This window comes from Amblyraja radiata, chromosome 1 (assembly GCF_010909765.2).
Source record: "Amblyraja radiata isolate CabotCenter1 chromosome 1, sAmbRad1.1.pri, whole genome shotgun sequence".
NCBI classification, from domain to species: Eukaryota; Metazoa; Chordata; class Chondrichthyes; order Rajiformes; family Rajidae; genus Amblyraja; species Amblyraja radiata.
In genome coordinates, this window is record NC_045956.1 from 129,112,257 (window position 1) to 129,131,182 (window position 18,926).

Here is an 18,926-nt window from a genome sequence, read left to right on the forward strand (position 1 = left end):
GCGTTAATCTGCTCTCTAACCAGCAACGCTACCCCACCTCCTTTCCCTTTCTGTCTATCCCTCCTGAATATTGAATATCCCTGGATGTTCAGCTCCCAGCCTTGGTCACCCTGGAGCCATGTCTCCGTGATCCCAACTATATCATAGTCATTAATAGCTATCTGCACATTCAACTCATCCACCTTATTACGAATGCTCCTTGCATTGAGACACAAAGCCTTCAGGCTTGTTTTTACAACACTCTTACCCCTTATACTATTATGCTGAAAAGTGGCCCTTTTTGATTTTTGCCCTGGATTTGCCGGCCTGCCACTTTTACTTTTCACCTTGCTACCTATTGCTTCTACCCTCATTTTACACCCCTCTGTCTCTACGCTCACACATTTAAGAAACCCTTTCCCTTTAACTCCATCCTCCACTATCCCATTCGACACCCCACCCCCCTTATTCAGTTTAAAACCACCCGTGTAGCAGTGGCAAACCTGCCTGCCAGAATGCTGGTCCCACACCTGTTAAGATGCAATCCGTCCCTTTTGTACAGTTCCCCCTTACCCCAAAACAGATCCCAGTGATCTAAGAATCTAAATCCCTGCCCCGTGCACCAGTTCCTCAGCCACACGCTCAGGTCCCGTATCTTCCTGTTCCTGCTCTCGCCAGCACGAGGAACTGGAAGCAAACCGGAGATAACAACCCTGGAGGTCCTGCTTTTCAGCATTTTTCCGAGCTCTCTAAAGTCACGCTGCAGAATATTCATCCCCTTCTTTCCGACATCGTTTGTGCCGACATGCACTACCACTTCCGGATGTTCACCTTCGCCCCTGAGAATTTTCTGCACTCTGGCACCAGGAAGGCAGCACACCATCCTCGCATCCCATCTGTTGCCGCAGAAACCCCTGTCCGTACCTCTCACAATGGAGTCTCCCACTACAATGGCGTTGCCTGCCTTAGGCCTTTTTGGTTTTGGCTCAACAGCCCTATTCACATCGCAAGCCAGTTCGCCGCTTCGTGTAAACACGTCTTCTGTCCTGACAGCTTCTAAGTGGGTGAACCTGTTCACAAGAGGTACAACACCCGGGGACGTTGGCATTCCATGCTTCCCTCCCTTTCTCACTGTCTCCCACCTTCTCTCTTCCAGTACCTTAGGTGTAACAATCTTACTGTAGGACTTGTCGAGGAACGACTCCGTTTCTCGGACGAACCGGAGGTCATCCACTTGCTTCTCCAGTTCCCCAACACGGTCCTTCAGGAGCTCTACCTGGATGCACTTCTCGCATTTGTAGCAGCCAGAGGCACCAGCGGTGTCCTTGACCTCCCACATACTGCAAGCATCGCACTGAATCAGCTTGCCTGACATCTCCTTCTTTCGTCTCTACCTCTCAAGCGTATTGCGTGGTCTCCTCTCATCAGCCTCCTCGCCGAAGACTCTCGAGCCAAAGACTCTCGATTCAGGGCTTCATATTGAAGGACTGGCTATTGTATAGAGATCCTTTATTGATCTATTCCGGGCTTTCATATTGAGGCCACTGGCTACTGTACATTAATAAAAGTATATATATTAGATTGTTGGTTAACTTGTGTGTAATGAATAATATTGTTTGAATTGTTAAGATTATGTTGATTTACAGTTTAATGTGTATTTAAAAGTTTGCCGTTGGTTTATTGTATTTGCTGTGTCTTGCCGTTGATTTAGTTTTGAGTGTTAGATACACTGGTGTAATCGTAGTTCGAATCGTAACTGTATATTAATATAGTGTGATTAAGACTACTGTTATAATAAGAGTCTGAATCGTGGATGTTCAATCAAGGGTTCATATCCTTTGGCTCCATTGATTAGTACCTGTTAGTGGAAAAATTAACTGAGGACCAGGAAATAGTACCCGTTAGAAAAGAGTATCTTGAAGGGAACGTACCACTCAGTGAACAAGTACTTTGAAGGGAAAGTCTCTCATATCCAGGGGAGGGGTTCCATTGGTTGAAAACAGCATGATTTGGTTTAAAAATACACTGTGATTTGTTTTTTATTTTATTTTTTTAATAATATTTTTATTGGAAGTAGACATATTATAAAGTATAGTTACATATTATAGTAAAAAAACTTTTCATATACATCAGTCATACATTATTAAAATTTTCAATTGTCGATTACTTCTGCTTCTAGTGTTTCTTTTTATATAGAAACAGAAAGAAAGAGAGAATAAAGAGTTACAAATATCAAAAAAACAAAAAAGGTGGAATGGATTACTTATAATACGTCCTTGGAGATAGGTTCATAGATTATAAAGTATGACTTTTCATCTAATCCTGATTTCAAGTTTCAGTTGGGTTTTCGTGCTGGGCCAATCTATCCCGTCAGATAATTAATGAATGGAGCCCATATTTTATCAAAAAGTTCTTGTTTGTCCATTAAGACAAGTCTAATTCTTTCTAGATATAGGGTCTCCGACATTTCCACAATCCACATTTTAATTGTGGGGGTTGTAGGGCCTTTCCAAAATGTTAATATTAATTTTTTCCCGGTTATTATACTGTAGTCGAGGAAATTTCTTTGGCTTGTTGTGAGTGTTAAACTTTGCTCTGATATTCCAAGTATTATTAATTTTGAGTTTGGATCCAGTTTTGTATTAGTAACTTCTGAAATTATTTCAAAAATATCAGTCCAGAAATGTTTAATTTTTATACAATTTGCAAACATATGTGTTAAATTAGCATCTAGATTATCACAAATAGGAGAGATTTGTGGGAAGATTCTATTTAGTTTTATTTTAAAGTAGTGTAATCTATGTAAGACTTTAAATTGTATTAAAGCATGTCTGGCATTTAACGAACATTGATGTATATGTTGTAAACTTTCGTCCCACAAATCTTTCGTTATAGGATGACCTAATTCATTTTCCCATGTGTGTCTATATGGTTCCGTCGGTGGTACCTCGTTGTTTAGGAGGGTGTTATAAATATAAGCTATTAATTTTTCAGTGTTAGGATGCTTGTTCAAACATTCATCAAGGATTTCTGGTTCCCTAGTCCTTTAGACTTGTGTGTTAGATTTAACATAATCTCTAATTTGTAGACTTTTGCCTCCATCACAGTGAGGAGATGCTGGGTGGACTCACTGTGGTGGATGTTAATATGTGTTTATTGTTGTTTTTATTGTATTATATGTATGACTGCTGCAATTTCGTTCAGACTTCGGTCTGAATGACAATAAAGGCATATCTATCTATCTATCTATATCTGAAGAAATTATTTGAGTGCAATCCATGATTCTGTTGTAACTCCTGAAATGAAAGAAAAGTGCCTTTCCCATAAAGATGTCCAATCTTTTTAATTCCATAATTTTTCCATTGTGTGAAACCCTTATCCAAAAAGGATGGCTTGAATAAAGGATTATTTACAATGGGAAGGCATAGTGGTATATTATTCAATTTTAAAACTTTTTTAAATTGTTTCCAAATTCGTATTCCACTATGTATTATGGGATTTGCCTTAGAGGTTTTTTTGTGCAGTTTTGTGGTAGCAAATATGATCGGACCAATTTCAAAAGGTAAACAGTCTTCCTTTTCCATCCTTAACCAATCTGGTTGTTGATCCATTTCTTCCAGCCAGAAATTCATGTTTTTAATATGGACTGCCCAGAAATAAAACAAGAAATTTGGCAAAGCCAAACCTCCATTTATCTTTGACTTACATAAATGTTTTTTACTTATTCTATGATTCTTATAATCCCAAATAAAACTTGTAACAATGGAGTCGACTTTTTTGAAAAAAGTTTTTGGGATATATATCGGGATTAATTGAAATAGGTACAGTAGTTGCGGTAAGAAGATCATTTTTATAGCATTAATTCTACCAAGCATTGAAATGGGAAGTGTTTTCCAGTATTGAATATTCTTGTGTAGTTTATTCAGTAAGGGTGGAAAATTTAGTTTAAATAAAGAGGTATATGTCTTAGTTACATAGATTCCTACGTATTTAAATTTATCTTTAACTATTTTAAAAGGGGATTGTTGTAATGTATGTAAATTGAGTTTTGTTATTGGCATGATTTCACTTTTATTCCAATTAATTCTATATCCTGAAAACTGACCAAATTGAGTTATTAAATTTAATAGATTTGGAATACTAGTTTCTAACTTTGTAATATATATTAGTACATCATCTGCATATAAGGAAATGTTATTCCTTGCGTCTCTAGTGTTATATCCGTATATTCCTGTATGGGTTCTAACGCTTTCTGCTAAAGGTTCGATTGCAAGAGCAAATAATAGTGGGGAGAGTGAACATCCTTGTCTACAACCTCTAGAGAGATTAAATTTAGTTGATAACATTTGGTTTGTTAATATTTTAGCTGTTGGATTAGAATATAACAATTTAACCCATGTACAGTACTTCTCTCCCAATTGAAATTTTTCCATCACCGAAAATAAATATGGCCATTCTACCTGGTCAAATGCTTTTTCAGCATCTAACAAAATAATTTGCTAGATCTGCATTAGGAATTCTATTGGAGTATATAATATTGAATAGTCTTCTCAGATTATAAAATGAATAACGTTTTGGAATAAAATCTGTATTAATTTGTTAATCACTAAGCTCAATCTATGAGATAGAATTTTAGTTAATATTTTCTGATCAGTATTTAAAAGGGCTATTGCTCTATATGAACCTGGGTCTTCAAGATCCTTGTCCGTTTTTGGTATGAGTATGATTGTAGATTCATTTAGAGTTTCTGGGAGTTTCTGTTGAGTGTAAGCGTATTTGTAGAAACGTACAAAATTCTTATGGGGTTGGACAGGCTAGATGCAGGAAGATTGTTCCCGATGTTGCGGAAGTCCAGGACAAGGGGTAACAGCTTGATGGGGCTTTTTCACGGGGCGAGTTGACGCAAGATGTCACCAGAGTGAAGAGGTCGTGGTCCAGCATGAGTCTCGCACGATATAACGGGGGTAGATAAAGAGTTCCCACGGTACTCGGCATTTCTGTTATTTGTGCGAGTGACTTGTCCGTTTCCCGAGCTTTCCCGTTAAATCTTGAATGAACATCGTGAACTACACGTGACACAAATGATGTAACTTTTTTTTTCACACACTATATATATCCTCCCTTGGTTGAATTGGCTCATTTGGAGACATATTTTACTGTGTATGTGGGAGACACAGATGGACTGAGCACAGTACCTCGGTCTTACTGTGTGTGGGAGAGGGGGAGAAAGAGACGTACACTCACAGAGGCAGAGTCTCTCAGCCTGTGTAAGAGGGAGGGAGAGAGAGAGAGAGAGAGAGGCACACACAAGGTGGATGTGAAATCTCACCTGCCTGTTTCAGTGACAGACACCCGCCGCCAGTAAATGAAGACACCCCCATCTGTCTCCCCCTCCTCTCCCTCGACTCCCCCGCCTTTCCCTCCCAACTCCAGTCCCGTCCCGACCCCCAGGGAAACTGAATAGAGCAACAATATAGATATAGAACTGAAACAATATAGAAACTGAATAGCGCAACATGGCAAAAACATCTCTGACACGCTTTACCCCCTTTCTTTGAGATTTTCTGAGAGCCATCTCTGCAAGTGTTCCTGTTAAAAAGATTATCCAACAATGACAATTAGGTGGGACGTCCTCGAAGGACACATGTTCCCTTGTCGATATTGAGACCACCTGTTTTACTCACCTTCTGTCCCTTCTGTCCAGCTTCCGGGTTTACCGTTCGCAGGAGTTCCCACGCGCTATATCTCTAAAATCTGAAGTTAGGTAATGTCTAAAGGAACTGCAGACGCTGGTTAATGCTGGTTAATACGCACAGAAGGACACAAAATGTTGGTGTAACTCAGCAGGTAAGTCATATCTGGGAAGAAAAACATAAAAAGCTGGAGTAAGTCAGCGGGTCAGGCAGCATCTCTGGAGAAAAAGAATAGGTGACGATTCGAATCGGAGCCCTTCTTCAGACAGCTAATCGGAATTGAGTCTGAAGATGTGTCTCGTCCAGAAACATCAGCTTTTTTTCTCCAGAGATGCTGCTTGACTCGCTGAGTTACTCCAGCTTTTTGTGTCTGTCTTCGGTTTAAACCAGCATGTGCAGTTCACTCCTTACACGGGTCACTGTACAACATTGATTGGTAGCGTTCTGGACCCCTGGACCCGAGGACTCCGACCTGTATCTCTCAAAGAAGTACATGTGAAAAATTTCTCACGGACCATAAAAATGCGTAACCTTTCAGTAAAGTCCCTTTTAAAGTCCCTTTTAAAGATTATAGTTATTTTCTTGAATCTCATTAACATAACTCATGAATAAGTTGATGTCCATATGCGGATGCAAATCTTTATTTTTATTTATTTTTTAAATTCAATCCCACATAAGATAATTTTTACTCACCTTCTGTCCCCTCTATCCAGCTTCCGGGTTCACCGTTCGCAGGAGTTCCCACGGTACCCGCAAGAGTTATTACGGATATCGCACGGATATCGCACTGGCCACTACGTTCATATAATGTTGCAATACTCAACCACAAGTGTACAAGTCAATCTTGGAGAAATTCAAACTTTCTTGAATTTTCTCCCGAGTGACCAAGTTACACGATGACCTGCCGTTAGCGCTACGGTGGTCCACGGTGGTCCACGAATGCCGTACTGTTATCGCACGAGGTTCCCACGATGTTAAACTCCGGTTAACTCTTGCGTCAAGTCGCTCCGTGAAAAGGCCGCTTAAGGATAAGGGGGAAATCTTTAGGACCGAGATGAGAAGAAACTTTTTCACACAGAGAGTGGTGAATCTCTGGAACTCTCTGCCACAGAGGGTAGTTGAGGCCAGTTCATTGGCTATATTTAAGAGGGAGTTAGATGTGGCCCTTGTGGCTAAAGGGATCAGGGGGTATGGAGAGAAGGCAGGTACGGGATACTGAGTTGGATGATCAGCCATGATCATATTGAATGGCGGTGCAGGCTCGAAGGGCCGAATGGCCTACTCCTGCACCTATTTTCTATGTATCTATGTATCTATGTACAGTGTCTGTAGGCGTGGAGAAACCAGATCATAAATTTTTTAATAAAATTCAGAACTTAGACCATCAGGACCTGCAGCCTTTCCGTTTTTTAAAGATTTAATTGACTCTTCGATGTCTTTTATCGTAATTTCAGCACCTAGTGATTCTCTCTCTTTCTGATCTAAACCCGCAAGCTTACATTTCTGTAGAAATGTTTCCATTCCTGCTGATTGTTCTGTCATTTTAGATGAGTACAATTTTTGATAGTATTGTAAAAATCTATCATTAATATCTTTAGGCAGTGTTAGTGTTTCTCCCTTGTCTGTTCTAATTTTGTAAATTGTTTTTTCCCCGTCCAGTTTACGAAGTTGTCGCGCTAATAGTTTTTGTGGTTTATCACCAAATTCAAAATTTAATTGTTTTGTATGTTGATAAAGTTTTATCTTGGTCTGAGTATATCTTGTTCAATTTATATTTCAGTACTGCAATTTTATTGTGTTTTATCATGGATGGTGCTGCTGCATTTTCTATGTCTAATTGCCTTATTTCCATTTCCAATTTCTGTTGTTTGGCTCTATTCTCTTTGTTAAGAAATGATTGAGAAGAGATTAATGCTCCTCGCACAAATGCTTTAAATGTTTCCCAAAGAAGGGAGGCAGAGATTTCAGGGCTATCATTAGCCTCAAAAAACATATTAATCTGTTTTACGAGGTATTCATTACATAACTTTTCTTGTAAGATTTGGGGATTAAGTCTCCATTGTGACTGTGTCTCTACCATTCCGTTTAGTTTAATCATAAATGTTAGTGGAGCATGGTCTGAGATTATGACATTGCGAGTTATAGGTAAATGGGATAAGTTTTGAGTCTACTAAAAAATAATCTATCCTTGAATAAGTTTTATGTACTGGTGAGTAAAATTAATATTCTCGACCCGATGGGTTTTCAATTCTCCAAACATCCTTAATGTTGGTAGTATTAATATATGAGTTTAGAAATTCACTTGATTGAGATTTTAGTTTTCTTTGAGTTGATGATCTATCCAAATAAGCATCCAATGTACAATTTAAGTTTTGTTGTGTACATTCCGGGATATTGTTAAGTATTCTCTTAAAAAACAGGGGGCTATCAAAATTTGGTCCATACACATTAAGGAGAGTCACCTTTTTTGAGTATAACTCCCCTATTATTACAATATATCTGCCTTCAATATCTTCTATCGTTGATATATGTTTAAAGGGTATACCTTTACGAATTAATATTGCAACCCCTCTAGATTTATGTGAGAATGAGGAGTGGTACGCTTTAGCAATCCATTTTGCTTTCAATCTATGTTGTGCTTCCTTTTTAAGGTGACTCCTGGAGAAATATTATATCTGTTTTCAATGATTTTAAATGAGCTAACACTTTGCCTCTCTTAATAGGTTCATTAATTCCCTTAACATTCCAACTACAGAATTTAATTCCTTCACCCCCAATTTTCCTATTCACGTCTTGCATCTTGTGATTAGAGTGGTTAGAGCAGTTGGCTCAGCACACTCAACCCTACCTTATACTCGAACATCAGGTAGATGAATTTTAAGTCTCGTCTGTTTTCCATCCGAACATATCTCCCTAAATAAAATATGTAATTCCATTCCAAATACAAAATATAATATATTGTAAGGTAGAAGAGGTAGTAAAAAATTGTATTAGTAATGTGTAAAAGGTTGAAAAAGAAAAAAAACTACAACTAAGATTAGTGCAGTTAGTGATAGCCACCCTAATGTGACTAAGCATCTAAGGACTTCCATAGCTTTTGGTAAAAAAAAAAAAATTACTAGCTCCGTACTTTCCTTAAAAGAAAAGTTTCAAATTCAGTGCAAACAATTTATGGGGGGGAAGGAAATAATGGTTATATTCCATTAATTATATAATTATTAGTCTCAAATTGAAATGTTAGTCTCGTATAACATAAACATTTGTCAAAGAATAATCAAAATAATATCAGAGAGAGAACCACTATACATTTTTAATTATAAAATACCTGGATCGCACTTTACTTATATTTCATACTTTTAGTTAATTCTTAGTTGATCCAGTTAGTAATAATTAGTGTTAATTAGTATTCATGATTATTAATAGTTGTTAGAAATTAGTACTAAAATGTAAATATTATATATCAGTAGCAAGATATTTGCCCAATTCTTGTTGCAGATTTTGGGCAGCTCTTAAATATAATAGTTTAGAGTTTAGAGTTCCATATCTTCTCTGCGGGATAACAATATCCAGGTAAGTGTTGAGTGTTGAATATTATTCAATCTTCGGTCTTATCGTCGATACTCTTGGCGAATTCAAGTGCTTCTGTGTGCTTGATGAAGAAGTGTTCCTTCTTCTCGTAGGTAACTCTTAATGTTGCGGGTATAACAGTCCGTATCTCAAATGTTTTATGTTCTTCAGTATTCTTCTTGTTTCTGTAAACAGCGCCCGCTTCTTGGCAACTTCCACAGGATAATCTCTAAATATACTAATCTTATCTCCTTCAAATACGAGATTTTTGCTTTGGACAATTTTCTTCAGCATATCATCCAAAACATGGTCATATTGCACCTTCACTATCAGTTGTCTTGGAGGGGTGCCCTCCCTTGGGCGACGTCTCGATACTCTGTGTGCTCGGGCAAGTAATGGTGCTTGATCCAGGTTCAAGACTTTTTTCAGTAGCTCTGCAGCAAATTCACGGGGTCACGACTCCCCTCTCTGCCTTCCTGGACGCCCACGATTCTTAAATTCTGATGCCTCTGTCGTCCCTCCAAGTCAGTACATTTTTCGGTTATTTGATGCAATAACTTTGATAGGCGTTTTTTCTCGGCGATGTTTTTTTGTAGTTTCGGTGCTTGTCTCAGCAATTTCCTCTAGTTCCTTTAAAATCTCTTGGTGTTGATTTAATGTCTGGAGGATAGGTTCCAACTTAGAATCAAATCTAGGTTCCATCGAATTCAGTTTATCATTTACTTCTTCAATATTTTCTTCTATATTTAATTTCCAGTCTTCCAGAACTTCATGTACAGTATCTGTAACCTTTTCTTTAATTTGTTCTTTAATTACATTTTTAAAAGATTTCAGCTCTTCCTTGAAGTTCTGTTTAAGGTTTTTTAGTTCTTCCATTAAATTAGAGATTTCCTGTGCAAGAAAATGTTTTAATTCTTCCATTTCAGTCTTTTTCTTCTTTGAGATATCTTCTTGGGATGCTGTTAAAACTGAGGCCGAGGCTTCAGTTGGGCCTACCTCTTTAGCCCTGCCGGTTTTTCTCGCCTTGGGAGGGGGAGTATGCTGTGGCGACATACTGCCGCGCGGTTGATGACGTCACGAACTTACTGCAAACAATCGGTGCCGTTTTCAGCAGGTAGGACCTGTCTTTTTCCCCCGTTTTTAGCTTTTTTTTCCCGGAGCTAGTTGACGCGGGTCTCTCCTACTCCATAGCGCCACCGGAAGTCTGTTTTTTAGACAGTACCGTTAATGAGTGCGCTATTAGACGAATGCTTGCTTTTTATATTGGAGTGTGTTTTTGCATGATAGTAATGTGGCATAATTTCTTGTCTAAGTACGATTTTACTTGCATGTTATGAGCTCATTTGGCTCTGAATAGATTAAGGTGTTGGTAGACACAGGGGCATCCATGTCATCACTCCAATCAACATAATCTTCCCGAATCACAAGATGTTCAGAGCCTGTCTGGTTTTCAAGGACAAGTGTGCCAGTATCCCATCTCTAAGCCAGTTGGGGTGGTGTATAGAGGAAAAGCAATAAAGCATACATTTATGATAACAACTGGATTAGATTGTCATTTAATGGGTAGAGATTTGCTCTGCGCATTTCAATTGACGACTGAATGCGGCGATGGTGGAATAATCGTGCACCCTGGGCTCCCGAAAGGCATTGTTATTCAACAGTGACCCCACAATGGTGGTCCTTTGATCTGGATGAAACAATAGTAGACCTGCAACATGCCTTCTTCTCATTGCCTCTATATAAGAACAATCAATATTTGTTTGCTTTCATATACAGGGGCCAGCAATACACTTGGACCAGATTGCCTCACGGATTCATTAATTCGCCTACTTTATTTTCCCGATGTCTACAGGATCAATTGAGCACTTTAAATTTTAGAAGAAGTTCTAACCTAGTGCAGTACGTGGATGATTTATTAGTAGCTAGCATGGATGAACCAAGCAACCGTGAAGATACTGCACAATTACTAAATCATTTTGCAAATTTGGGATATGTGGTCTCCCAAAAGTACTGATGGCCCAAGAGAAAGTGAAACTTTTAGGTCATAATTTCAGCAACAGAAAGAGTCTAGAAGAAAGCAGACTCAAACCAATTTGTGAATTCCCTATTCCTAAGGAAGCAAACCAAATGAGGCAATGGCTTGGTATGGTAAATATATATATATATATTAATGATTTGGATGAGGGAATTGAATGCAACATCTCCAAGTTTGCGGATGACACAAAGCTGGGGGGCAGTGTTAGCTGTGAGGAGAATGCTAGGAGGCTGCAAGGTGACTTGGATAGGTTTGGTGAGTGGGCAAATGCATGGCAGATGCAGTATAATGTGGATAAATGTGAGGTTATCCACTTTGGTGGCAAAAACAGGAAAGAATATTATCTGAATGGTGGCCGATTAGGAAAAGGGGAGATGCAACGAGACCTGGGTGTCATGGTACACCAGTCATTGAAAGTAGGCATGCAGGTACAGCAGGCAGTGAAGAAAACGAATGGTATATTAGCATTCATAGCAAAAGGATTTGAGTAGAGGAGCAGAGAGGTTCAACTGCAGTTGTACAGGGTCTTGGTGAGACCACACCTGGAGTATTGAATACTGTTTTGGTCTCCTAATCCGAGGAAAGACATTCTTGCCCTAGAGGGAGTACAGAGAAGGTTCACCAGACTGATTCCTGGGATGGCAGGACTTTCATATGAAGAAAGACTGGATAGACTCAGCTTGTACTTGCTAGAAGTTAGAAGATTGAGGGGGGAACTTATAGAAACTTACAAAATTCTTAAGGGGTTGGACAAGCTAGATGCAGGAAGATTGTTCCCAATGTTGGGGAAGTCCAGAACAAGGGGTCACAGTTTAAGGATAAGGGGGAAGTATTTTAGGACCGAGATGAGAAAAACATTTTTCACACAGAGAGTGGTGAATCTCTGGAATTCTCTGCCACAGAATGTAGTTGAGGCCAGTTCATTGGCTATATTTAAGAGGGAGTTAGATGTGGCCCTTGTGGCTAAAGGGATCAGGGGGTATGGAGAGAAGGCAGGTACAGGATACTGAGTTGGATGATCAGCCATGATCATATTGAATGGCTGTGCAGGCTCGAAGGGCCGAATGGCCTACTCCTGCACCTATTTTCTATGTTTCTATGTTTCTAATTACTGTAGACCTTGGATCCCTAACATAGCCCGAGAAACCAAATAGCTGACACCCTATCCAAGTAAAGAGGGTGAATTCCAACTAACTAAGGAAGCACAGGAGGCTTTTGAGAACCTGAAGAAATTGTTGATGCAGGCCCCAGCATTGGGAAGACTACTTTATGATATACCCTTCCAACTTAATTGCACTATTCTCTCTGAATGCTTGATGGCAGTCCTTACTCGGAGACATGGGGATAGGCATAGACCAGTGGCCTAATATTCATCTAAACTCAACCCAGTATCAAGGGGACATGCATTATGCACCCAAATTCTGACCACCTTTTATAATAGTTTACCGTGTGCTGCAAATTTGACCCGACAGCAGGAGATAGTAGTATATAGTTTGCATTCCGTGGCAGCCTTGTTAGGGCAACTCCAGACCCAGCACCTAACAATGGCTCGTCAGAACAAATACGAAATGTACTTATTAAATAACCCAAAGCTTCAGCTTAAGCATTGTACAACAATTAATCTGGCATCTTTTCTTGATTCACTCCCAGTCAGAGGCGGGACATGACTGTTTGTTTATAATCGAGGAGGGGACATCTGTGAGGGAGGACTTAGGAGACACACCTAGAAAGGACCCTGACATGACATTGTACGTGGATGGGAGTGCATCCATTGGACCCTGGGGTGAGAAATTGTCTGGGTATGCAATTATTAATCAAGATGAGGACAACGTAGAAGCAGCTGCCTTTGAGTCACTTTATTCAGCACAACAGGCTGAACTATTTGCTCTAATTCGGACTTGCATTATGGGGAAAATTTTAAAAGTAAACATATATATAGATTCTAGGTATGCATTTAGAGTAGTACATGATTTCGGACAATTATGGAGAAATAGAGGATTCCTTTCCTCGGCGGGGGCTCAAATATCAAACAAATAATTGGTGACAGATTTATTAAAGGCCCTGATGCTACCCAGACAAATTTCAGTCATAAAATGTAGTGCACACACAAGAGGACAGATCCCAACAAACATTGGTAATCGTAATGCCGATCAGACGGCAAAGGAAGTATCCCAGGAACGTATGATGGCGGTGCCAAAGATGATGTGGCAGACTAAACGTATAGGTAATAGGTCCCCCTCGGAAAAGCCGATGCCAACCATCCAAGAGATTATTCAGTTGCAGGAGGAGGCTACCAAAAGGGATAAAGAATGATGGAAGCAACTTGGGTGTACACTAGATTGTATGACAGGATTATGGACCACTCCAGCAGGGCAAACTTGCATGACAGATCCTCTGGCAGTTTGGGTCGTAGAGTGCATGCATTATGCAACTTATTGCGGTGCAAGAGCAGTAGGTGACACTCTTTTGGCTACTTGGTGGCATCCAAGGTTACAAACATTAGCCCAAAAAGTAAGTAGTAGTTGCCTGGTTTGCCAGAAATACAATCCTGGAAAAGGAGTAGGTTGTGGAGGTGGAAAGACATCTTTGCCCATGGGTCCTTTTGAGACATTGCAAATGGATTACATCGAGTTAGAAAGGTGCTAGGGATATAGATATGTAGTTGTCATAGTTGATGTATTCAGCAAGTGGGTCGAAGCTTATCCAACACTTGATAACAAACCACCTACTGTTGTCAAGGTGTTAATGAAAGTAATTGTCCCTAGATTTGGCATTTATATTCAACTTTGTTGAGACGATGGTACAAGTTTTATTGGGCAAGTTATTAACAAGTTTTGTGAACAGCTGGGCATCCAGCATCAATTATACTGTGCGTATCGACCACAGGCTGCTGGACTTGTAGAAAGGCCAAATCAGACTCTGAAAACTAAATTAGCTAAATTGAAGGCAGAGACCGTAATTGTTTGGATTAAATTACTCCCCGTAGCTTTATTTCAGATGCGAGTCACGCCTGCAGAGAAATCTAGACTTACCGCAGCTGAAATTGTTTATGGTAGACCTCTAAGAACACCCTGGAACCAGAATGCGATGAAAGTTATACATTTCCATCATATGACTGCGGAGATGACTGATTAAATTCTGGCTTTGACTCGAGCTCGGAGGGAATCACATTGTAGGGTGCGAGCAGCGTATGGTGAGTTGCCTTTGTTGACTTCTTCTACTAAGTTGGAGCCTAGAGACTATGTCCTTATAAAGAACTGGGTAAGGAAAGGGCTGGAGGTTCGCTGGGAAGGACCTTACCTGGATCTCCTAACGATTCCAACAACAGTGAAGGTAGAAGGTAGAAATGCATGGGTGCATCTCCACCACTGCAAGATTAACAGTGGGAGAGTAGACTGCTAACTTATTTTGTTTAATATTCTATTATAAAACTTCATACTCCTCGAAGAGTCAAAAACAGATGCACCTGACAAGATGGATGGAGGGGACTCGCGCCCATGAAAACTCGGGAGGTGAAGACTCATCAGAGGAATCATATAGGGCCTGTCCCACTTGGGTGAGCTAATTTGCGAGTTCTGGCGAGTTTACCCTTGACTCATATTCACAGCATGGTCGCCACAAGGTCGTAGGAGATCTTCGTAACTCTCCTTCATGCTCGAGTGTGGTCTCTGCGTACTCGAGGCCTCAGCTACGTCGCGGCGTTTTTTTCAATGTGTTAGAAAATGCCTGCGAGTATAAAAAGGTCGCCATGGAAAAAATCTATACTTTTTTTACTCGTAGGTTTAGTCGTAGTAGGTCGGCATGTTAGTCATAGGTAATCGAGGGTAGTCGAAGATAGTCAACGGTAGTCAAAGGTAGTTGTAGATAGTCTTCATCATAGTTGAAGGAAGGTCGAAGAAGATCAAAGGAGGTCATCTTCATTCTCCACTATTCGGTATCCAATTTTCCCGAAGTTAGTCGTAGCTAGTCGTAGCTAGTCGAAGCTAGTCTTCAACATAGTTGAAGGAGGTCTTCTACATAGTCGAAGGAGGTCTTCAACATGTCATTATTTCAAACTCTTCTAAACTCGCCAATTAGGTCGCCCAAGTGGGACAGCCCCTTAAAGCTATGCCCATGAAAACTCGGGAAGCTTTGTGAAATTCTGAGAAATTATATCAGTATGTTAGGATATCTGGCTAGAATCGGGTTACTTTTATGTTTTGCTTATTACAGTATGATAAAAGAAGTGAATGATAATATTGGCCAAATAAGTATGTCACAAAATGGAGAATCTCTGCATTTGCAAAGCCCGCTTGTCATCTTTCTGTGAAAAGCTGCAAAGCCATGAGGCTCATGGCTCCAGGGTATCTGGACCCTGGGAGGAAGTCAAGCACAGGGTGATGTCCGGATGTCCCCTCAATTGTTAATATGTATGAGGGTTTTGCAGAAAGAGCTGAGCTGGGTTGGAAATGCATGATCAGGATTGGTTACAGAATGTGGTGTTGTAAAGTACTGTTAATTATGTTGCAGTGTCTTACTGTTTTATTGAACTAGACTAACGGGGTAAGCTTTAGGACATAATTACAGTAGATGAGGCAAGTACATTTTAAAGTACTTTGGATAAGTACATGGATAAGAAATGTTAAAAGGTATATGGGCAGGTGGAACTAATGTAGTTGGTGCATTTTGGTCAGCATGGGCAAGTTGGGGTGAAGGGTCTGTTTCTGTGCTGTATGACTCAATGATTTGTCTGTGGGTAATTATCTCGTTACAAGTATTCCCAGACGTAGGCTGAAAAGCACTGAGATCAAAGTTTAGTTTGTTCTTAACTTCCCTCTACCAATAATGAAGTGCCTTTTATGGAGGAAGCTTGTAGGACTGGATACAATCCCAACATACTTCCTGTGCTGCCTCACAATGTAAGTGTTTCTCTGTGTTGGATATCCATAGAAGTGCTTGTGTCCAGGGAAGAGCCATGTGTACCATCGTCTGTCCGTTTAGGTTGGTATATGTTTGTATATTCTCCTCATCCAGCACTTGATAACAAAAGCAGAGGAGATCGAAGGAAAGATAAATGCCTACTCTGTTGAATATTTCAGTGTGAAAGGGAATATCCACATTACCAAGCAGGATGCTAAAACTAGCATATTGGTTCGGATTTACAAAATGTAACAAAAATATATCAATATATCAATAATTTAAGAGATTAAAAATTTAAGAGAGAGTTAGATAGGGGCTAGTGGAATCAAGGGATATGGGGAGAAGGCAGGCACGGGTTATTGATTGGGGACGATCAGCCATGATCACAATGAATGGCGGTGCTGGCTCAAAGGACCGAATGGCCTCCTCCTGCACCTATTTTCTATGTTTCTAATATTTGAGTAATTTTACAGAAGCTAATTTAGCTAATATCCTTTCAGATCTGCAGATCCTTTTAGCTAATATCCTTTTAGATCTGCAGTTCCTCTCAGTAGCTACTTGCAAACACTGGGAGTCCTTTACAAACCAATGTTTATTGCATAAAGTAGTCTGTAGTTTGGAAAAGGTCAGGAAAATTGGCAGCTGATACAATGGCAGCATTTAACTGTAAATTATTTGCAGGCATCAGCATTATGGAGCGGAGGAGGCTAAGGGCAAGTAGTCTCCCATCTGGATGTCCTTTCAGGCTAGCTGGCAGCATTAAGCTCTGTTGTCCCATCTGTCTATTCCAGCCACCCACGAGATGCATGAACGTGGCAGGAAAGAGAGTAAAACCCAACCCAGTCTGCAAAAAGTCATGTTATATTTCACACGACAACGTAGACTGGAAATATAAAAATAGGTTTAGAGCAGGAAAGTGATTTGATTTAATGATGTCATCAGTGAAGTGAAATACTGATATTTTGAATATTCAATCTGTTTCTTACTATTTTCTAAAATCATTTTCTTCAGTCTGAAATTGCATCCTTCAATGTTATCTAAAATGGGCAGAGCATATGTAACACTCATGATTTATTTTGCTCTTTTGAACGTTTGTAAGCTTTGAAGTAGCAATGTTACAAAATTCTGAGATTTAAAAAATCAAGTCTGTAATTTATCCCATCAGATAAAGCATAAAAATAAGTTTAATTTGACACACAATTCACTTTAATATCTTCAGTATTAAAAAAAGTTATGGCCATTTTCATACTCGGAAATTAGCATCTTGTTCCCTATTGCTTTTCCAATTGACTTAACTCAAAAGCTGTGATCAAGGACAGTCAATAGCCCAGAACTTTCTTAAAAATTAAGAGAACTGAATGAAATTTTCAGTTATTATAGATTGAAGCATTCTGAAACAAATATGAAACAACTTACTTGGATGACCTGAAATTAAAGCATATAATTAGTTAGTTACCTAATTGTAGCTAATTACAAAATTCAATTACTAGATCTAAACATCTATCCATTTCTTAAGAAAAGGTTACCATTTTTTAATAGCCTATGTGTCCGAATAAAATGCACACAATAATTCACAATATAACATGGTTTTTAAATCTCATTGTCATGAATTTATAGGCCAAATGGAAGGAATTTTGTGTTTAATTCCCGTAAATTAATGACCATTTAAATCATCTTGCGAGTGGGATTTTGTGGAACGGGATTGATTGGAACTTTGTGGTTTGCGGTGAATTTAAACCCCATATCGGCAGGAAAAACACTGCCGGTTCGTATGGGGCCTAAATCACTTTTTCGCAACATAACTGTGGATTACAGTAATCCTAAAAAGCACATTTATATGTAAAATAAACGGCTTACCTTTATCTGTCCCTTATGGGAGATCTGTCCTGTTGTCGGCGTTGATGGCATTAGAAGTCAATTTTTATTTTACTCCAGCAATTAAATTATCCAGCGATATTTAAAAAAAACTTGATAGAATGGATGTCAGAGTGATTTCTCTGCAGCAGCTAAACAGCCTGAGAAAATCGACTTCGACAGGCAGGAGAAAACGGCATTTTAATCCCGCCCCCCTCTCAAAGGCGCCAAAGTCGCGCACACAGCCAGTGGCAGAACTGCAACGCCGCTATGTTTTGTAACATACCTATTTGAAGTTCAAAACATCAGTTCAGTGGCATCACAGGTCATTGATAGCAGATAGATATTTTTTATGTTTTTTTCTTGCAATGTTCTTCTATTGTTGTTCTTGGGAAGATGGTAGTGACTCGCCTTCTCCCAGTGTGCTATGGGTAAGGAGTCATAGAAATTTAAGTAGGAGGCAAAGAGATGTGGTAAAGAAATAACAGAAATATTACATTTACATAAGTATTCAGACCCTTTACTCTGTACTATGTTGAGACCTTTGGCAGCGAGGACAGTCTCAAGTCTTCTTGGGTATGACGCTACAAGCTTGGCACACCTGTATTTGGGTAATTTGTCCCTTTCTTCACTGCAGATCCTCTCAAGCTCTGTCAGGTTGGATGGGGAGTGTCGTTGCACAGCTATTTTCAGATCCTTCCAGAGATCGATCAGGTTCAAGTCCGTTTAAGAATGACGGAGTCCACTGTGTTTTTTGGGACCTGCAATGCTGCAGAAATTGTTTTATACCATGTCCCATATCTGTGTCTCGACATAATCCTGTGTCGGAGGATTACGGACAATTCCTTCGTCTTCATGGCTTGATTTTTGCTCTGACATGCACTGTCAACTGTGGGACC